Source organism: Meleagris gallopavo, chromosome 8 (genome assembly GCF_905368555.1).
Source record: "Meleagris gallopavo chromosome 8, MGAL_WU_HG_1.1, whole genome shotgun sequence".
NCBI lineage: Eukaryota > Metazoa > Chordata > Aves > Galliformes > Phasianidae > Meleagris > Meleagris gallopavo.
Genome location: NC_139411.1, coordinates 12073434 through 12096588, shown reverse-complemented (window position 1 = coordinate 12096588; position 23155 = coordinate 12073434). Strand labels below are relative to the sequence as shown.

Here is a 23155-nt window from a genome sequence, read left to right as displayed (position 1 = left end):
GTTTAGAGGTAGTAAGTCAGAGGAAGAAAATCTGAAAGTAAAAGCCACACAGTGAAACAAATCTGTGTGTATCTCTAGAGTTCATTTTAGAAATTACTAGTTGAGCTGATTAAAACATGTAAAAAGCAGCCACTACTGGGCTTTTTCAAGTCTGTGGGCTTATTAAAACCAGGGAGCATGTGAAACAATGATATAGTCCCTTAACTAACAGTTTATCTTGCATGAAGGAAAATACTATTATATCAGTCTTGATAAAACCTAATTGCTATTTGACTGTGATCACATTAACTGCTTTGTGCTTCAAAAGTTACACTTTAAAGGTGAATTCCTGGGTGCATTAATAAGCTTGGTTGGTATCAGAGTCTTGTTGAGGAGGAGTATTTTGTGAGTTGTGTTGATCAAACATCATTTTGATCATTTACACGTGGTATTAGACTTGATTAAATTCTACAGAAGTCATCTTCCTGACAACAGCATTTTTTTTCTGTTCACATACTCACAAAAGGAAATCCCTGGATCCCAACTGTGCCTGTAATGAAGGTGAATTGTGTTTAATGACTTAAAGAGTGCCATTTTGTGCTTAACAGTTTACGTATTGCAAATTACCCTGTAAATACTCTGTTTCTAGATCAAATTAATTGTATAACATGTTGTGCTGAGAGGCAGTGAATTTTCTTTGCTATTCTAGCTCCTAGAGTCTGGCAGCTTTACATAGTTTTCTTACACTACTACCACATGAGAAATTAAACACAGATATGGCATTCACAGTGGATATTGAAGTTTAAAACAATACACTGCAATGACATTTAGTGGACTTTTACTTTCTTGCCTTTGTTAACAAATTAGTGCACTGGAAATTGCATGACTTCCCCTTTTATTCTGTAACTCATTAAATTAAAGATGAGTAGCCAAGTTAAGCTCATTTGTAATTACAGTGGGCTTATATGGAGTTATAGGGTTATAGCCTATAGTTATGGAGTTATAGCCTAAATGCAGTTTACCCTTCAAGGGCTAAATCAAAAATAATGTCAACTGGATCAGTGTCCAGTTTCAGTTCTTTGAAAAGAATATTTAGACTCAGGAACAAAGACAACCAATAAATGTGAAAGGAAACAGCAGGGAAGGGGAAATTAGTATCAAGACAGAAGTCTTGCTTCCTGAAACCTTGTCCCACGTTCCATCTGTCCTCTTGCTCCTTTAATAATTTTCTTGTGCATTATACTTGATCTAATGAACAAGTAGTTCATTTAAAAACAAATATATCATAATCAAGATGATTATCAGGTAAGTATACAAGATGAAAAGACAAAGCATCTTTTGATTCTAAAGTATAGCACAAGCTAGTTTATTTACTTTGAAAATGTACAACCCCTAACAATAGAAAGTATTTCCTCTTTTTTTTTTCTTTTTTTTCCCCATTACCCAACGAATATTTTCCTGAAAGCTGTTACTGTCTGTCTGAAAAGAACAAGGACTGAAGGCAGGGATGAAAACATTGTTGTGGTATTTAACTGATCTTCAAGGAAAAGCTCCAGGCTGCTGATTTTGGATCAATATAAAACCACCTAGCTCAGTGGTGACTAAAGCCAGTCATAATGTTCAGCAACAGGGAGGTGAGCCAGATTGATAAAGGACATGAAAATATTTCATTTGGAAAATATCCCCAGAAACCTTTGCAATCTCCTACCTTACTATCAATTCTGTGTTCAGCTGGTGTTCTGATTTCCACTGGGCTCTTTCTGGCAGCCTCCCATTTATCAAGGACTGTGTCAAACACAAGTCTTAAAGAGGCTGGCTGAACTGCAGCATCCTAGTCTGCAGGTGTATAATGCAGTGTTGACCTGAGCTCCTGATCCAATGAGGCTGGAGCTTCCAATAACATCTACGCTGAAAGAACTTGGAATAGAAACACTGTGATTGATTTATTAGCAACAGTCTCATATCAGAAACTGGCTTTAAGAGGAGAATAAATGAACTACAAGCTCAGGTACATTTAAGTGAGGTAGCAACGATCAAACTAAGACAGCTAGAAAAGAAAGAGCTTTATTTGAGCACCTTAGGTGTGAACGTGGTAAATGACCTAAGAGATTTCTGAAAATAAATGATCTTGCAGAATGTACACAAAGTCACATCAATTTAGCCTGATTATGCAATATTTTATTATATTTCAGTTGTGGAAATTTTTAGTACCAATTTAAACATTTCTTACAGCGGTCTGAAAAAAAAAAAAAGCTGAGGTGCAAATTAAAAAGAACACTGTATTGTCTGCTACAGAAATAATTAAAAATACTTGAAACTTTACATTCAGTGTGCAGATGGTCACATGGACTTAATGTGCTTACCACCTCCTGTTTAATCTATGTAAACAATGCCATGAAAGAGAAAGAAAGAAAAAATATCAGTATATGTTCATCACAAACCAGACACCTAAATGTATGAGGCATTTTATGATTTTAGAATACTTGTCGCAGTATTGCATCTGTAAAATCTGACTCCTTCCCTCCCATATCAGGTGCATATTTTAAAATTAAAATCCTCTTTTTCAGAGGACACACGGATGCCAGTGTAATAAGCAAAATAGTACAGCTCAGCATGAAATTAACAACTCTGTTCTAGAGTTGTTAATAAAAGAGCAGGGCTATACTGTAATGCTGAATGTAGGACATGGGCCATATAACGAGTAATGTAGAGAAGAAAAGAAAATGAAAGAAGATTGTACAGCTTATTGCAAAGCAAACATACAGTGAAATGGACAGGAGTCCAGGAGTAAAAAAACAAATGTGATCTTGTAATTAAAGACTGTATGATATCATACATCCACAAGAGGGCCAAATAAAAAGTTGCATACTTTAATTTTAGCTTTTTCACAACTTTAAAGCATTTGACTTTGCAAATTTGTTCATTTCTTTCTAATCCATGCTTTCATATGTAATTTCATTTTCTCAGCCTCTGTGCTCATTTCACTTATTTCTATTTTTACCTAATATTGATCCCATTCCTTCTCAAAAAACAGATATCCTCACTGACTATAAAATGTATATTTACATTGTGAAATTAAGAGTTACAAAAAGAATACAAACAAGAAAGGGTTATAACAGTGGGGCTGAGCTGCAGCTGTATTAAGGTAAAATAGACTGGCTTAATTGCAAGAGCTTTGCATGATGAGGTTCTGGTGGGAGAATATCTTATCGCTTAGCCAGATGTCGTGAGTTTACCCTGAATGGGAGAGGGGTAACACAGCTCATTTGCTCTTCAGAGCCTTGTAGTATTAAGCAAGGAGTTGGAAGCCTTTAGTTGCTGCAACCTTGAAGGTAGGGTTTAAACCTGAACAGTTTGCTTGTTTTTGTTTCTTTGTTTGTTTATTTAAACGTGTGTGGATTTGTTTGCTTAATGCAAATTACAAAATTTATTTTGCTCAAATACATAACTTTAACTGGAAATGAGCACTGTAGAAGTTGGAAAGATAGGAGGGCTGTAAATGACGTGATTTCTATTTTTTCATCAAATTGTTTGTCTTATTTTGTCTTATTTCTAGTGGGATTGCTAATATATTTGCCTGTGAAATATTTTGTGAAATATTCTGCATTATCATATGTGTTTTGGGGGGTTGTGTTCTGTTCTTGGATTATTTTTTTTTTCCTGAGTATGAAAAAATCAAGCTGAGATAACAGGAGATTAGTAAAAGTCCGTTTCTTCATTCCATTTTCAACTTGCTTTGCCTTGGTATGCTCTGCTGAACAGTTGTTATTCCCTATCTTTAAGGGGTATGCACTCAAGTCAGAATAGATATGAACTGTTTCTATGAGGGACAGAAGTCTTCTGTCTGCGGATTTTTATTGCATATACTCTTGTTTTCCAATGACATCCCTTACTGATACCAAGAGAAGCAACATGTACTGTATCGGCATAGGCTGTTGGGGAAAAAAAAAAAAAAAAAAAAGTGTTGTCTATAGTTTTATCTAAGATTGGATAAACTCTTTTTTTTTTTCTCTTGTACATGATTTGATACTTCTGATGATAATGTTAGAAGCAGGAATATAAATAGGAGGAAGAGTCAGTATATTGCTGAATCATGCTAATGCTCCTGTGGAGCATCTTGTCTTAAGGGTACATTTGTAGAAGCAAGCACTGGGAGTAGTACAGCTGTCCAGACCTTGAGCCATGAGTACTGATGGTGCAAAAAGTCCTGAGCCTTATAGTACTGGGGGTATGTTAGCACTTTTACATCTTCATCTGATCTCTAGACTTAGAATTGCTATTACTTATAGATATAGCTCTTTTCCAGAGCTAGCAAAATAGTTCTAGCCCTAGTTGTGCAGATTTGAGCTTGTAAGTTTTTGTGGAAACTATCTGCTGCAAATCAGGGTATGTATTAACCTGCACACATTACTTCAAACTGCTCTACGTGTGATGCAAGATGTGTCCATGAGCAAACTGTGATTTACAGAGACTTTGTTACATACAAAAATAAAGTAAATGTTGTCTGCCTATAAGGTTTCAGTTATGTTAGTACCCCTTCTCTCTAAACTCATAAAGCTAGTATGTTCAGCAATTCACGTTCTTATGGGTTGAGAAGCCGGTGGAACATTAAATTTTTGTCTTAGAGCCCCCTATTGAGGGAGTAGAGCTCTATATGCTTTCTGCACCATATGGACATATGTCAGTTGTCTTAGTACCCTTTGCTTTCTGAATAAACTTTGTCATGTGGCTTAATAAACCCATCTCTGAATCAATAAAAATTCTCATGATGGCTGATAGTATCTACCTGCACAGTTGGGTCAGTGAATGGTTAGCTGTAGCCTTTATACCTTGAGTGAAGAGGCCAAAGGACAATCCAAGCCTCACTATCAACTGTGCTTAATGTGATGATAGACTACTGTTCTGCAGATGCACAGGTCTAAGATCATGTACAAATTCAAGAAAAAGCTGCAACTTAAGGTATTTCTCCCACAACGCTTTACTGAATATAGCATTTCCAATTGACTAAAGGTCTCAAAAAGGAATTTAGTTGAACACTGCAGAGTGTATGTAAGAAATAACGTTTTCTACCTTAACTATTCAGGGAATAGTTCATGCAGAGACTGATTACCCACATGGATTTAGAAGTGGTGGTTGGTTTGGTCAGCTGCCTCTTGCTCTGGGGCAAAATACAGCTTGGTGAGGCTCACCTAGAAGAGATAACAGAGGTAGTTTTCTTAGTTGTGGGGGGTTTTTTTTGTTGTTTTTTTTTTTTTCCCCCAGTCTTTCCCTGCACCAGGAAATTAGTGGCAGACAATTATTTTAGTCTCTGACTTTTTGAATTCTGAAGAGATTTATTTTTTACTGGTGCTACATATCTAGAGGAAGAGAGTCTCCAGCTGAGTGGTAGCTGAGGTCTGAGAAGCCAGACATCTGCAATTTGCTTCAGGTTTGAGAGTCTGATTACTCCCTAGGACCTGATACTGGCTCATCAAAATCTGGTCTGCTTCCAACTGAGGGTCTGCAGTATGCCTTGTTGTTTCAGAGGAGGAGTGCAATATCAGCAATCCATCAAGGTCTTCTCTGAGTTTAGTATCATTAGCAGATGTGTATATTCTTTAAAAAAAGAATTTATTCCTTCTAAAGAGGAAAATGGGGTCAGTAGTGCTGTATCCTGTATGCAGTGTGTACAGTTTCAGAATTCCATAATCCAGGTGTGCTGTAGCTATGTGTTGCCCTCTGCTCTTCACCCTCTATTATAACAAAACACTGTTTAATTCTTGCCCTCCTCCTTTGACCAAGGAAATAGGGATGCAGGGCTAGATGAGGCTGTTATTCTTTTTTAGGAGCCTGTAATTCTGGATGTTTGAGTTGAAGTTAACTTAATCAAAATCTGGAAGAAGTCAAATCTTTAATTTCCTCATACCCCTATTGTCCAGTAATAGTGGATAATGGAAAATCAGCTGCATCCTTTGTGTGTCAGAACTGAGCTGCTGCTTCCCAATAGTCCAGACTAACCCCAGGTGCAAATAAAATACTTGCCTCCAGACTGTTCTGTGTCTGACCTGCCAGATCTTCTGATGGTGTCCTGGTCTCTCTGATCAGGAAAAGATTTGATTTCTTCTATCTACCCCTGTCATGGTCTAACCTGGCAGACAGCTGAACATCACACAAATGTTTGTTCACTTGCCCCATGTGGATGAGAGAGAGAATTGGAGACAAACTAGAACTCATGGGTTGAGACAGAAACTATTCACTAAGAAAAGGAAAATGGAAATAAAATTGTGATAACTACGTGCACTGGCTGCTGTTAAAGTAATGCTTTCTATCTTCTTATTTTGGCGCACATCATTAGAGGTGGATATTGGTGGTATAGCAGCACAGACTGAACCTTCCCACCAGTATTCCATTATGTTTTGTTGCTGTGTGACAGGTGGCAGCAGAGGGGCAGTCTGACATGGACGTGTGTATGAAGCAAAGCTGTGTTGTTGAAATCCTCCATGCAGGAAAAATAGCACCCACTGACATTTGTTGATCTAAATTCACCATTTTTAAAAATGTATCCATCTTCAGCACTGTCTGTGAGGGCTGTCCTGAACAAGAATACAAAATAAGAGGAAGCAAACAAAAATATAAATTACTCTCATTATTTCTGTTTTCCTTTCTTCCTTCTGTGCACTTAATGACAGTTAGCCTTCCTCCCAAAGCCCATTTTCCTTTCCACTCTGTTGCCTCTAAATTTCATCCTCATGCTAGCTTTGTTTCAAAAAAAAAAAAAACAAAAACAAAAACAAAAAAAAAAACCAAAATTCTATATGGAATCTGATTTTAATTTAAAATTAAGAAGTTCTCATTCATTTATTTCAACAAAAAATGTCCCACTCTTGTGAATATTAGTTTTTAAGTGCTTTCAGTTCTTTCTCTTTTTACAGATTAATCAGTTTTTAGATGTATTGTGCTTCTGCCTCCAAATTGATTCATTTTAGTGTAAAAAGTCTGGTGTTTCTCAGGCTTGAAATTTCAATAATACAGAGAGGGGAAATCATTCCTAAGCTTGCAAAGAAAAAGACCTTGTGAACAAAATATTTAACAGCTAGAGGAATTTTCTCTGACCATTGGAAATGGATTTATTTTTTTTTTCTGGCAACTGTGCTAAAAACAAGTTAAATACAAACTTGCGTTAGACTCTGTAATGAGGCAGTGCTAATTATTCACTTGGATGGCCTTTTCATTTCTTTTCTGCTTCTAAATGCACACTTGGGTCCCTTAATTCTTCTGCCCTGCTCTTTTTTTTTCTCCACAGTTTCTCTGAGCTGATAAGGGCTCACTGCATGAAAAGTCTGTAAAGAACAGGTGAAGCTTTGCTTGTTTGTTGTATAAGGGCAGAGCCAAGTGATTAAGTGTCCTCTGAAAACCAAAAAGCCATGGAATTCTCATTGTCAGTTTCTGTGTTGGTACAAGGCTGTAGGAGACAAGCTTCATAAAAATGTTCTTCGTTTATAAGAGAAGCAGGAGTAGAAGCAAAGTGATATGTAGGCTGGAAAAATCAGAGGGATAGAGTGTTGTGGTTTAACTGTGCAGCACTACACAGCTGTTTGCTCACTCCACCCAGGTGGGATGAGGGAGAGAACTGGAAGTAAAATAGAACTCCTGGGTGGACATAAAAATTAACACAGAGATAAAGAAAGTGGAAACAAAATTGTGATTATAGCAATACGTGTAAGTCCACAGTGCAATTACTCGCCACACACTGACTGACACCCAGCTAATGACAGGACTGCTCACTGACTGAGGCTCTGCTAGCAACACAAGGTCTCACCACCCACCAACCAACATCCAGCCAATCCCTAAGCAATCCCCAGCCACCTCCCCACAACTTCATGGCCTTCTCATAATGTCATGTGGTATGGAATAAGCCCCCTAATTCAAACCACCTGTCCTGGCTCTACCCCACACCCTGCTGCCATTCCATCATGGTGGTGGCTCTTCTGCTGAGCCTGGCCCAGCCCTGGCTGTGCTCCCATCACTCAGCAACAACCAGATCAGTCTGCTGTGAACACTGTCTGAGCTGAAACCAGGACAAGTGGTAACTGTGGCGAAAATTCCAGTATGTGAGGAAAATCTACAGTAAAGATCTTGTTTCTCAGGTGTTAGCTTTGCAGCTGGTTAATCCCTGATCAAACACCTGTGACTTAGAGTTCTCCAGGCGCATTTGAAAGCCTCTGTGGGAGAACAGCAGAGACCTCCCACAGCAGAAGAGTGTACATATAATATAAAACTAAACTGAGCTGCTTTATGCATTGGGGTAGTATAGATGCTACACCCAAAGCATGGAGGAAGAGTGAGTGCTCATACTGCTTTTTAGCTGCCCTGCTCTGGGCTTTCTGCCCAAGGAGATCAAACACAAAATAATTGCTAATATTCTCAGAGGAAGCAGTACTGTCTTCTGCTGGGGCATAAAACAGGACTTTCCTGTTTACCCATCAAACTCTTACAGCCCATACCCACATATCTCCCTGTGCTCAGCAAGTGACCTGCTCACTGGCAAGAGGCAGACATATATGCCCGCCAGAATGGCTGCTAGTTGGTGAGAGGATTCAGCTTGGGAACACCAGTCACGCTTGCTGAATAAACCTGAATGGTTTTCTTTCACAGTACATCAGGAGTGGAACATTTGCAGTCCAGTATTAAAGGACTGGATGCCCACACACCACCTTATTATTGGCCCAGGGGAAAGGGCAATGACAACTGTGAGAGCAAAGCAAGGGCAAAAACTGAGTCACTGCTAAGTGCTACCAGAGACCTGTTGTCATGGCGAGAAGCAGCATGCTAGAGATGTCTTTTGAGTAAAATGGACAAGAGCCATCTATGCAAATGTACATGAGGGAAGTTGAGATCCAGATCTGAAATGGTCTGTTGGCTCTTAAAGTGCTCTGCATCCAAACTCAGGAAGCCAGCAATACTCTGAGTACAGAAATTTGAAATACAGGCCAGAATCTTTTGATGTTATTTCATATTTCAGTTCCTGTTATATAATAAGGATTGAATTAAAACAGCAAGTCATTTTTTAGCTGCTCATAGAACTATAGAGGATCAGCTCCTGTTTAAATAGTGGGTGCCAAGCTGAGGCTGAAACTGAAAGGGATAAACTTAAAATAGGAATGACAACTTTAAAAGGACCTTTCTGTAAATAAAAGTGAAGAAAGTGCAGAGGGTGTGCTAGAGTAAGTCTGACCATGTGGAGTGTTCAAGTTCTTTAAGGAGTCTTCAACTCTTGAGCTGATATGAATAAGTGCTGTAACCAAAAGCACTCCTTGGGATTTTGTGTCCTTCCTCTGGCTGCACATGACTTTACTGCACTGTTTTGCTTCATATAGATGATGGTGGCTCGGCTCCCAGGAGGATGGGCTGATGATTCTAGTCCTATGTAGTTATCATTTTATCAGTGAACACAGCTGCTCAGAATTTTAATAGGTAAGTCTTTGCATCTGCAAGTAACATATGGCTAGCACAGAGCTGCTGTTTCAAGAGTCTCTTCCTGCTCACATCTCTATCAGGCAGCAGTGGAATGGAAACCTGCCACTTCAGCAAAGGCATTTACAGCAAAGAAAGTTCTGTGTAAACATGCTGTAGTTAATGTCAGGTCTACTAATGTGTGCTAAGCATAATCTTCCTGACTTTGAATTCGCGTACAGTAGAAACCTCTAGTGCTCTGTTAATAGATGAAGTGCTTTCAGGGTGGTGTAGTTGCTAACACATACATTGATCTCTAGTTAGTAGGAAAGGTCTTCAGTAAAGCAGGGAAGCTCATCTAAGCCTGCAGCTTCCCCAGAATGTGGGGAATGTGGTTTGAAGTAGCTGCAGCAACTTCAAAATCCTTAAGGCAGCAGGAAACAATTCACCAAAAAATGTTGATCTCACTGCTTCAACCCCTACCCCTAGGATGGCTGCCCCTATGCATGTACACACTACCCTCCTTAGGGCCTTTTTGCTGTATTTACCTTTGCAGTTACATCTCTCTTCTATTGCATAATTAAGTGGTGTTTTGCTGAGGTTGGTTTTGTTTTGTTGCTGTTTTTTTGTTTTGTTTTGTTTTTTTTGTTTTTGTTTTTTTGCTCCAAAGAAGAGATCACAAAGTCCTATGTTGCTGAAAACAGAACCTCAGATATTTGAAAACAGCTACTCACTGCCTTGAACAACTCTGGCTCCAAGGATTGCTCATGTGAGGTGGAAAGATGATGATTGCTGTCTGGGGGAAGGACTGGGGATTAGTTCTCTAAACTTCAACCAGTTCCAGTAAATTTTCCTTACACCATTTATTACAAATTGCAAATGGGAGACTTGTTTAGGTAAGCAAAATCAGCATGGATGTGCTCAGTGTAGGTAGAATAAGATAACACTCAGTTGACACACTGTGTTGCGCTGGCATAATGACATATGGTTATAGCTTGTGTATATCTCTCTCAGCTGTATGTGCTCTGAGGCATAAAGAGGATAAGTGACTTGTACAAGGCCATTCAGCAGATCAGTCATGGAGCAAAAATGCAGAGGCCCTAAAAGCTAATAATCAGTAAGGAAGCAATCATTATACTGGGAATGCTCTATTTTCTGTTTTTGTTCTAATTTAGAATAAGAAGCCATGTCTTTCAAAGACATGGTGATGTCTTCTTTTTCCACCTACCCTCCCAGATTAGTTAATACTATGGAATAACTCGTTTTTATAATGTCAGACTTACTTTATTTGATAGTCATGTTTAAATTACATGAATAGAGACAAAACATGTCTAGATTGTTGAAAAAATGAGTTGTTGTTTTTTAACTACCACCCATCCAACCTTGAACTATATGCTTACTGTCCATAGGGGGAAAAGGTTTCCATTTTACTTAAAGGCCAGTTCTACTTAGTAGTTCAAAACGCATTTTTGAAATCCAATTAAATAGGATGGTATACTTGATGACAAGCTTTATGCTGGAAACTAACTTTCCTCAAAATGCTTGTCAGCATGCAGCATACTTCCCTGCAGTATGGTGGCAGGGTATGATGCAAGGTGGAGTAGATGCAAAGTCTTTTCATAATGTAGTGATATTAAACATGCTATTACCCAGGTATTAATATGAACTGTTTTGAACGAGATGTAAGTAACATAGATTTTTTTATTGGCGTTCTTCAGATATGTATGTATTACTAACCTGGATTATTTGACTGTGTCTATTTCTGCATACTTTATGGTTTTGATGAATAATAACTGAGCAGAAGTGAGCAGTAGGATTTGCATGAAGTAGGAATTCTGTAAGGCAAATAAATTTCTAGAACACTGGAAAAGAAATCCATGCTGCTGTCAACTGCTGAACCAGTAACTGCATCTATAAGAGAGAAGAAAGAAAAAGTAAACAACAAAAAATGGTTGCTATTCCGGAACTGTTAGAAATGAGAATATAACTGTATTGAGCAAAACGATGAAAACTAACTGTGGCCTTCTTGGACTTGTGCAGAAACTGTAACAGCCATAATGAGTACAAAATGAAATTTGAAGACAGGAAAGAATGATAAAATACATTGCAGTTACAGTACTACTGACATCTGCAATAATGGGAGAGTTGATCACAGAAAGGGTTCTTTAGAGAGCAGTGGGTGCACACAGCTGATATCTGTTGAACAATAGAAAGGAGTATTTTTTTTTCCCCAAGATGTTATATCGTGTGCCACATGGCATCTGTAGAGACTGCAGCATGTGCATTTTCTGAAGAGGGAACTGAGCTGGTAATGAGGAGTGCCTTCCAAAGGGAAGGGGCAGCAGACAGCTGATGAGAGGAGGGTCAACATCCATGTATTCCTTTCTTCCCATAGGAAAATATGTACTGCACCTCTTCAGTAGATGTAGAAATCTGCAGTCATTCCACCCTGTACTGCTTACTCTACCAGTACTAATGAGCTCCAGAAGGCATTTTGCTGTCTGAGGAGATATGCCTTTACTGCTGTTCCTGGGCATGCATTTTTATACTCCCTTCATGAAACAATCAAACGCTTCCCTGGCCTGTATGTCTTCTCTTAAAAAATGTCTAGTATCAGTGAATTCACGTAAACAGTGATTTATTTACTACAAATCTGTCTAGTCTTGGTTTTTTTCCTCTGTGCATTTGGAAATGTTGTTTTTTGTGTTTCCCCCCACCAGTTAAATGCTGTTTCATCTCCTGCCTGTAAGCTGAGTGAGGTTCTTTACTGGAACAAGCCGCATCCTTAAACAGGATGAAACTAGATTCATGGCTGGCATAAATCAGCATTGTGCTCTCTGCTTCGGTGCAGCTACACTGATTTGCTGTTGCTGAGTTTCTGCCCTAATGTCTCTTCAGGACACAAACAGCACTGAGCTCATCAGTTAGGCGTGGCCGGTTTTCACAAATACAAAAAGCTACTGTAGTTTATACACAAAATTGTCAGCATGGAAAAGAGAGACCTTACAATCACTTTCTCTCTCCCGCCTCCTTATTTCTTCCCTCTTTTCTTTCATGGAGAGACAGAAATGCTCTGTTTTAGTACTTAGAATTCAGGTTAATACAATACTTTGCCAAAAGCCATATTTATGTCCATGTTATTTGGAGGCATTATTGCTAGATAGTGTGATAACAGAGGACAACAGCAGTAGCCAGTCCTGACGATCACTCTTTCCATTTGAAATAATGACAGATAGTTAGTACGAGCTGCCTGCAACCAGAAAAGGGTGGAGAGCCTTAGCTTTCCTTGGATGGCAAGTGGAGGAAGCACAGCTTCGTTTACCCTCTGCTACATTCTTGAAATATCAGATTCTGCCTATGGAGTCTGTGCTGTTTACAACCTGTGGAACATATAGGGTAATAAGACATGGAAGAAGTCTCCCTGATACCTGCACTGACATTTTAGACTCAAGCAATGAGCCTAGACAGAGCTGACCTTCTAATGGGGAGAGGAGGTCCCTGTACACACAGTGGCTACATCACCAGTGTGGTTCTGTTTGTTGTCTACTACAATGTCCAGCTTCCCAAAACAATCTTGTGCTCTTCAGTCCGTGCTTTCCTTCTCAGCTAGCTTCATGCTACAGAACTCCTCTTCTCTGCCCTCTCTGGGATCATGCTCATGCTGATGCTTTCTTCCCATTCTTGCTGTCTTGTCTCCCTCAAACATTGTATGGATACCAGTAGAACAGTAAAAATGCCATGTCTGAAGATGGTGATTTACCCAAGCTTTTCGAACAGGCATTGATATAGCATCTACTGTCTTGCATGAGGCTCTTCTCTATTTCTAATTCCTTCTGTTTACTCTTTTTTTTTTTTTTTTTTTCCCCTCCATTTTTCCCTACTGTCTTGCTTAGAAAACGAGAGTACAGAGCTCACTTGCTGGCTTTAACCAGCTCTGCAGGTGAAAGTCTTCTGAGATCAGCTGTCTCTGTTGGAAGCCTTGCTGTAGAACACCACTCCATGTTGGTCAAGGCCACCTCTAGTCATACCCCCACTAGGACAGTGGCATGCTGTCAAGGATATTGGGCTCTCATCAGGATGTGATGTGGCATTTTAACCATCCTGATTCACCGATGAGTGCTAACAAAGTGTGGCTGGCCTAATGATGACTGCCTTGCTCTGCTCGCTCCTGGGCTGACCACCACAGAAGCAACACTCAACTTAAATGGTGGTGAGAGGAAATCTGGTCAAAAGCTGACCAAGCCTTTGTTTATTCATTTGGCAGCTCAAGTCTTCTGCTCGTTCCATGCTCTGAGCATGTTCATCGTGTGGTTAGAGAAATGCAAGGCCTGGCAGTGTCAGGATTACATGCCAAACGTGGGGAGCAGAGTGTGGCACATCATTAGCCTGGTTTAATTGCATGCTGGCATCCTGCATTCCAGGCTGTGGCAGTGGTTGTGATGGGCCCTGCAGTCCCAGACCAGACCTGTGGGAGTCTGGTGTCTGAGGGCACTCACTCAGCTCTCCTGTCAGGCTCCGGATCTCATGGCTGCATTTTAACTATACTTAGTACTAATGAGGTATCTTTTATATCAATAGTAAAGTGTTTTTCTGTAACCTGGGATTTCATGGAGCTCCACCCAGCAGGGTATTCCTGTTTCCTCAGGTGTGGAGAGGCTGCAGACTGGCCAGTCCCAGTGCACCACAGCACCCGTCACAGCCTGTGTGCTCAACACCCAGAGATGCTGGCCTCTGACACACCACGTGTGGTGCCTTTGATGTCCATTGCTTTGTAATTTCTGGCAAATGGAGGAAAGATGACTGCACAAAGCAAGCTGAGGAAGGAATAGATCTTTGCTTTCCACTAAGCTGTTTCTCCCTCATCATCTGCCAAGAGCAAACTTTAATTTATAATAGAAAAATAAATCTAGCTAGAGTTTACATACAGAGAATTGCTTTTAAAATGAATTTTGGCTGAAGGAAAACATTGCCTCGTTGTAGTCCCGTTTTTCAAGCAAGAGAGATTAGATCCTTACAGTAGAGGTAAAGGACAAAAGACAAACCAACTGTAGAAAGAGCTTCTTTCACTGCTGAAGGCCCCGTGTCCCCTCTCCCAGCAATAAGGATGAATACACAGCTAACCATAGCAAACTGTTTTAGCTAATGCTCTCAGTGTGGATTAGGAATGCAAGTGTTTGAATTAAGCATTTTATCATGTTTCACTGCTTTGTAGGCTTTTCTTTGACTTGAGAAAGCTCAGGCAGGTGGATGAAGCTAAAACAAATCAAAGATTAATCTTTTTCTCTCCTTACACTGAGTAAGACCTAGAACTGGAACTGTGCAGCATCACTGTCACTGGGCAGCTCACAGTGAGAGCAATGAGCACGCCTTCCCTTCAGCTGGACCCACTGGCAGAAGCCTTTGGCATCTCGTGGTGGGAGCAGGGCTCCAGGAGTCAGTGCCTGTGGGCTGCCTGCTGCTGTGAATTTGGAATGTTCTGTGTGAGAGAGCACCAGAAAGACCTTTCCATTTGCAGTCTGGCAGAATTTCAGCACCTGGTATCACTGCTCATTTTTATATTTTCCCTCTTTCTTCCCACATATACAGAGTAAATCACTTCAGGAAAGTGATTTATCCAAAACACCCCCATTTCTCCTGTTCACTTTCTGCCAGATTGCACTGTAAAGTAAACTAAGAAAATCAGTTGCGCACTTGTGCTGGTGTGAGGGAGAGAGCGCACACAGGAAAGGAATGGACATCAAGGGGCAGCAAACATACACTAGCTATCAGAACACTACTGATTGAATAAAGCTTCATGTGAAAATGTAGCAAGGTGGAAAGTCTATATTGAGGCTTTGTCAGTTCACCTTTAGGCTGCTGGTATGGCTAATGTGGACTGAAGTGTTTAGAAAATGATCCCCGTCATCTTCTCTCATGATTACAGCATCAGGCCCCAGCTCTCCTGGTGCCCTGAGAACAAAAGGTGCTCAGTTTGCCGACTGGTAATCAGCGAGTTGGCATGACTGCCCCAAAAGGGTAACTTGCTGTTAGCAGTTGCTTGCTGTTACTTGCTTAGCAGGTTCCAGCAAAGCAACTGTCCTTATCGGAGCATGATATGTGACTTGGTCTCCTGTGAACAGATGTGTTCCTCTGGAAATCATCTCGAATTTTGGCTAGCAGGGAGGATGATCAAAATAACATGGGGTTATAATCCCATCTGTGGTATAGTAATAGAATAAATTTTCAGTCTGTAAAGGGAAGAGTCTATGCTGAGGGCTATCTAGTAAGCAATATGAAACTAAAGATAATAAGCAATTTTGAAACCATTTTTGATCTTGTATATGATGTGTTACTTATTGGTTTATTGTTCTGTTTAAGAATTACCTGTATGTTGTGATGATATGTTTCTCTTGCAAAGTTTTTTTAAAGCTGACTTTCTTGGCTTGTATTTTTTATTGATATTAAAGAAGCTAATCGTCCCTTACTGTTCAGTATAATATTTTCCTTACTTCAGCCAGATGAGCAGCCTTTATTGTTTTACATCTAATTACCTGCTAAGGAGCTGCATAGCTCTGAATAAAATGCTGAAGTGAATGATGGGCAGATATTTTTTTCCATAAGGCAGAAGATGTAGAGAAAACAAATATAGTCATTCAAGTCTCTTAATCAGCAGGAATTTCAGAGTAAAAACAAAACTAGGGATCATGATTATATCAATTTCACTGTAATAGTTAAAATAAATATATGCACCAAAATTAGACCCCAAATTGATTGAAGACAATGACTGTGCTGCTTTCAAAGTAGAATGTCTTATCTTTTCTGCCTACATTGTGGGGGATTATTTTACACTGACAGTTAATATGACTAACTCTTGCAGACAGTGATGTATCTGTTTTCTGTGGAAGGCTCTGTTCGTATTTTCATTGCTGCACTGATGAATCACAGAATTACTGAATTGTAGGGGTTGGAAGGGACCTCCAGAGATCATCTAGTCCAACCCCCCTGCAAAGCAGGCCTCCTACAGCAGGCTACACAGATAGGCATCCAGATAGGCCTTGAAAATCTCCAGAGGAGAATCTGCAACCCCCCTGGGCAGCCTGTTCCACTGGTCCATCACCCTCACCATGAAGAGGTTCCTTCACGTATTGGTGCAGAACTTCCTGTGCTCCAGTTTATGGCTGTTTCCCCTTGTCCTGTCCTCACAGACCACTGAAAAGAGGTTGGAAATGTCTCCTTGACTCCCACACTTAAGATATTTGTAAACATTAATCAGATCCCCTCTGAGTCTTCTTGAGAAAAGTCTGAACAGACCCAGGTCACCCAGTCTTTCCTCATAGAGAAGATGATCCAGGTCCTTTATCATTTTTTGGGCCCTCCTTTGGACAATCTCTAGGGCATCCCTGTTGTAAGGAGGATCGGGGGAACTGCAGACTTGTCAGCTTGACTTCAGTGCTAGGGAAGGCTATGCTGCAGATCATCTTGAGGGAGATGACATGGTATGTAAGGGACAACCAGGGCATCAGGCCCAACCAGCATGGGTTCATGAAAGGTCCTACTTGACTACCTTCTATGTTTGGTTGATCAGCCTGGTGGATGAGGAAAAGGCTGTAGATGTAGTCTATCTAGACTTCAGCAAGAGTGGTCAGACACTGGAACAGGCTCACTAGGGACATGGTGGACCTCCTGTCCCTGGAGGTGTTCAAGAAACATGTAGTGATATTAAGGAACAAGGTTTAGTGGGCAACATTGGTGGTAGGTATAAGGATAGATTAGATGATGGAAGTCTTTTCCAACCTTAATGATTCTATGATTCTATAACTACTAGATTCTACAGTTGCTAAGAACATACATCTAAATTTGGATAAAAGTACTCTAGCTACAACCTTTCCAAAGGAGAAAATGATATATTGGATTGTCTGATGTAAGCAACCAAGCAAAATGACTAATTATTGGTTCAGTTTCTATTTAGAACTTCCTCTTTTGTCACATACCTTTCAGAGGAGCTCTCTCCAACAAATTGTTCCTCAACCTATTCAAATGAGAGAAAACAGATCAAAGAACTAAGACATCTTTGGCAGACTGGATAGAAGTTGCAAATCGAAGGGTTTTAGTGGCATAGAGGGAATATTTTTTCTTTAACAAATCTTTTTGGTGAATAAGAAAAACTTTGGTCCTTTCTTAATGTATTTCTTTCAGATCTTAACATTCTTGAATCCAGGGTACTAGATCTAGATCGCTTTGTGCTTTCATTAGGCACTATTGGTTCTAGCAAAGGCACATTATCCCTACACCTGACCTGTAGCGCTCTGTCTGTTTACAGTGCTTTGCCTCTGCTATGCAAAGAATTTGTTAACTGAATTAAAGCATGTCATACTTACGTAGTTTTAGTATGCTCACCAAACAATGTACTGATTTTAAGACTGCTAAACCCATTTCAGAACTTTTCTCTCTTAGAAAGTGTTAGTTGATAATTTTTAATTTTATGTAATGAAATGAAAATATCTACTAGGGCAGTGTTAATTGAACAGCTTGACTTCGCTATGAAGAGAAAAGTTAAGCAGTTTGATTTCTAGCATTGATAAACAAGTATAGCAGTGTGTCTAGGATACTGAGAAACAACCAAGACTAACCCAGCTCATGATAACAGTCCTTCCCGAAACCTATGAGTGCCTAGAAGAGGTCCTCTTAGAGATCCATTGCTCTGATCAGTTTAATAGCAGAAGGCCAGTGATAATGGGTTAAGAGTAGTTGGTATCTTAGCAAAACTAGATTTAATTATTTGACCTTATTTTAAACTTATCTGTGCTTTAGTATGTCCAGTTCCCTATTTGTAGAATGAAGAAATTATTTCCTTTTCCCTTCGTTTTGCCCGAATGCCCTACTTAGACTGGAAAGTCTTTGGAACAACTGCTGTCTGGTCTAATGTGCATGTACAGAGCAGAACACAATGAAGTCCTGATCTCAGCAGGAGCCCCATCTGCTACTGCTGAGATAAATGATCTTTTCAGTACTGGTTGTTTTTTAATCTCTTTAAATTACCATAAATACATTTTTAAAGCCATATGCTTTCATTCTATATTCCACACCACTGAAGAAATCTGGGATTCTGTGGAAATATAATTATGTAACCATATAATTAAAGACTGCCTTATATCTTCTACATGGAAGGGGGCTGAGCTGAGGTCAAGAGCCAGATTCATCTGCCACTTTATAGGTTTCAAGTATGTAAACTTAGTTTAGAAGTGGTATTTTAAATATGGCTCTGGGTATATAACTACATACTCATTCAATGGAAGAATATTTTCTTCAACTAAATTATGTTCAATTAAACAGAAGTTAGTTTGCAGTAGAAGAAACTGATTCCAAACTGACTTATTAAATTATAGGACTAGATGTCTAGTATTGGATGCCGATCAAGGAAATTCAAAGGAAGCTTTTTATTTATGGAAGAGACAGAGATAATTTATCCCACAGTGCGATATGACAAGGGGAACACTTCCTGCCCCTCCTTGGACCACCACTACTTTTCTCACTGTGTCTGTCTCTGTTGCATCAGTGTTCAAGTGTTCCCAGCTTAGTATGTGGCACTGCTGGTATTTTGACAGTGGCATAAGCCTAACATTCTGACATTAATGTTTTGGCTGAATATCTCAGATTTCTGGAGTACTGCAAATGCGTAAAACCAAGCGGCACATTTCTAAACACATTAACTGATCCAAATGGAAAGAGAAATATATAGGCTGAGCAAAGATCATGTCTCTAATCAGAGGCGTTTTGTCACTGTCAACATTGAGCACTTTGCCTTAAGCAATTGAAGTGTTGCAGACTTTCAGAGAAGACTAAGTTTCTCTAACAAGAGAAATTATTATTCAACCTGGATGTCAGAATTACCAGCATTTCCCAGGTCACAGCAGCTTGGCATAAGGATCGTTATCTCTGGACAGGCCTTTTTCTTTCATGCTTTGAGGTGCAGGGGTAGCTCTTACCTGAGCATTGAAATTCAACATGAAACCCCCATATGGGGCTTTAGTGCCCAAGGGTGGATGCAGAAAGATTGCATGAACTACTTCCCTGCTGCATGTGCTTTCAAAAACAAGAGACTCAGGGTATTTGAGATTTTTTTCTTTTTTTTTTCTTTTCCTGAACAGACAAGCTCTGTTCACCTAGAGCTCCTCTACTTTCATGTGAATGAAGTCAGCTAAGAATTTGTTCCATCGTGGTTGTGTTTCAGGAATTGTTTACCACTTGTAGTTCTTCTGTTATTTAGAGTGGTTTTGGTTTTTGCTTTTTTTTGTCAGTATTTTTAACTTCAGGAGAAATTAGAGTTTTACGTACAGAAAATCTTTCCTCCCTCAAGAAGTACAACAAAGAATCCTTGTAAGCACCAGGTGCAAGAAAAGCAAGGTAATTGTCTGTGATTGTGAGATTCTTGCTAGCACAATACTTTGCTCAGTCAGATATGTACACAGCATCCATTTCTGCCAATGGAAGTTACAGATAGAAATTAAGGGGACATGTTTAGCTTCTTTCACATAAAATCTAGTGAGCTTTTTCTTTGGTAGGGAACTGTTTTTTAAACAAAATCAAACATTTACATGTATAAGATGTGACATCCAGAAATTTTCACAAGTTGTTAAAGTCCAATTAGGTTCTTGCAATCTGTTCTTTCTTGGTAGTAAGATAATTTGCTGTTATCAAAAGAAAATACAGTTTATGTATTTCATATGTAAATTAATTTGCTTTGAAAGGAAGGAGAAAAAAAAGATTTGGAAGCTGATGTTTTTGCTAACATCAACGTTTGCTTATGTTTTCATATTTCTTCATAGTAACAGAATCATTGGCACTCCATTTTGGCCTTCTATTCAGTCTCATAATACCTCACAGCTTGCACTTTTAAATACCATCCCCATTTTACAGACATACAAACATAGCTAAATCTCTGCCTGTAATCTAATCTGAAGTGCGCATTTGACTTCAAATTCCAGTAATGATGGCAAACCACCTTAAGACATCCAGTGTAAATTTTGCAAGATGCTTTGCTTTGCACTTGCCAAGGTGCTCCTGCTTTCCAGCAAAGAGCAAGTTCTGCTGGCACATGCGAAGTGCTCCCTGTGATCACACTGAGGCTTTACACAAAGTCACTGCCTCAGTTGGTGGCTGTTCAACCGTTGTCTGACAGATAATCACCTACACAACCAAGATGTGCCTGGTGCTATGAAAAGTGGAGACTGAAGCATCCTTTAGCTCAGCAGGAGTCCTATGCTTTCAGCAATCAGATGGGCCAAATTGGACCATCTCTTCTATGGAAACTGGCTATTCTTTCAGGCTCACTGTTTGCTCCTCTTTGGAGCACAGAAATCCATATATGTATATATAATATATTATAAAATTATGCTCCAATTAAGAATAGATTTAAAGGGTTCATCACCCATCATGAAAATCTCTTTTTTTTTTCCAATCTCATGACTGTGAATAGTGTCTCAAGGTGTGTTTAAAATTAGCCTATTAAAGCACATATGACATTTAGCAAAGAAAGAACTGGATTTAGAATGTCTTTTTATTCTGAATCAAGTTCCTCCCCAAATACTTCTTCCAAGTTATAAATATAGACTATTCTGTTGATGTGTGTTAACTCACAAAAGAGTAAATAACATCATTTGATATGATTAAAATGTCTCTCACACCATTTATGAACGTAACTGTGAAAAAGGAATGCTTATTTCTTTTATGTGATCTTTGGTATTTCATTTAGAGAGGAATGTAAGCTGGAGTTATTGAGCAATAGCAGACAAACTATACCAAAACACTGAAACTTAAAGGAAACAAAATACACAGTCTTTTATATTGTTTTGGAAAAACAAGTCACCAAAGAATTTGTCAAAAGTAGCACACAATCATGGCCTCATCTAATTAAAATTCAGTTCCATGCTTTCAAATAGCTTTAATAATAGTCCTGCTCAGAATTCATGGCTATTGAAGGTGACCAAGGATATCAAGGAAGGGATAAGAATTTGTATATCCAATTTATCCTTCATAGAAATATCCAGAAGTAGTCTTACTGATAATATAATAACATTATTGAAGTAGTTTTTGTTTTGTACTGTGTCCTGTTTGCTTTATCCAATGACCAACTTGCATTATTCTTCATTAGTAGCTGCTGCCATTCTATTTAACTTATTTAGTATGGTCTTCTTGTTTCAGCATGTTCTGGGACAAAGAGGGAAAAAATTATACTGAATATGTGTATGGGACAGTTAACTGGGGAAGTCTTCCAGATCTTAGGAGGAGAGTGGGGGAGCAGAGAACTGCACCACATAGTGGATATCTTATCTTGCCTGGGATAAGGAGGAAAGATAGAGCAGAAACCCTAACTGGTGACTTTCTGGAAAACAGCCTTCCCTCCCCCTCCCCCCCCCCCCCCCCCCATTGTCTTGAAGGAAAGTATTCATTGCATGAAGTGGAGATGGAAAGCAGTCACAAAAAAGTGCCTGTAGCCATACTACATCAGGCTGTGATCTTGCTTGGCCCCATGTACTCCATCCAGTAAGGAGATCAATAGTTGGACTAGAGAGTTTACTTGGCTGCCCAGGAGCTGCAGGGCATGGTGCTGCTGGAGGAAGAAACATTGGTCTCTCTGCATGTGTTGAATCAATGTCAACATGTTTTACAGTGTTGTGATGCAGCTTTTTTTATTATGTGAATGCCTGTGACCCCTGTGTGCATTTGGATAGCATGTTGTCCTCTGAACACCATGAAGGGTATGCGTGTAAGACACTAGGAAAAGGGGAGGAAAAATTGTGCATTATTTTTAAAAATGTCTGTGAGCACCAATGAGTACAATGTGAAATCCCAGTTACTGAGTCTCTCCTACAGCTTCTGTTGTGATTAATAATGACTGTTTTATGTTGCAAAACGCTAGAGGCAGTAGATCCACACTATCACTGATTTAATACAAGACTTCATTGAAATAAAGCAGCTAGTTTGAGATACAGTGTTGTTTCAAAAAGAGGATAAAGCATCTGAAAATGGTCAGATTACTAATTTTGATTCGTTCTGTAGAAAAAAAACGTAAATACCAACTGACTTAATTCAGTCTGATGCAAGTTAACTTTTAGGTTGTGAACTGAGTGAAAAAGTTCAAGTCTAAAGCAGTGATTTCATTTACCATTCATGCACAGCTAAAGAAAACCCACCATCTCTATATGATGCCCCAGTATTAGTGACATGATGCACAAATGCATTAAGCCACCAGGTTTACTTCTTCCACACACTTCAGTTTATCCATCTATGCAGATGTCCATACTAGCCTTCCCTTGTCAGGTGGCCAGAGGAAATGCTAGAAAAGAGGATAGGGATGTGGAGGAGAAAACAGAATTCCCTTCAGAGAGGTTGCAGCAGAGATATTCAAAACTAGACAGCAATGGGCAACTGGCTCTACTTTGCCCTGCTTCAGGTTGGGCTGGACTACCTGGTCTCCTGAGATTCCAGCCCCTGATGTTTGTTTTCTAGAAAATCTTCCAAAACCCTAAATTTCTTTCATTTTATAACTATATAACTCAGCACAACATCAAGAATGTAACTCCAGCTCCCACCATTTGTGCAATTTCTTTTGAGCTTCATATTCTGGCAATTGCTAGTGGCATCACCTTCTGTGCCAATACAGATGCAGGCAGCCAATTCATGCCACGCTCTGTCATGAACACCGTGAGGAATTCACTGCTGGTGGCTCAGCCCCATTCTTGTGGGGCAGCAGGGATGAGGAAGC

At 39.5% G+C, this 23155-nt stretch overlaps 1 long non-coding RNA gene across 2 annotated transcripts in view; it reads left to right on the top strand.

Moving 5' to 3' along the window:
• Positions 1-23155, top strand: part of LOC146543860 (uncharacterized) — a 110236-nt gene that overhangs the window by 42408 nt on the left and 44673 nt on the right. Inside the window, exon 1 of one of the 2 annotated variants that reach the window (XR_014884782.1) lies at positions 3223-3311. The exons of the other annotated variant lie outside the window; for it this stretch is intronic. This is a non-coding gene — a long non-coding RNA (uncharacterized LOC146543860). Of the gene's footprint in view, positions 1-3222; positions 3312-23155 lie in introns of those variants that run through there. 2 annotated transcript variants of the gene reach the window in all.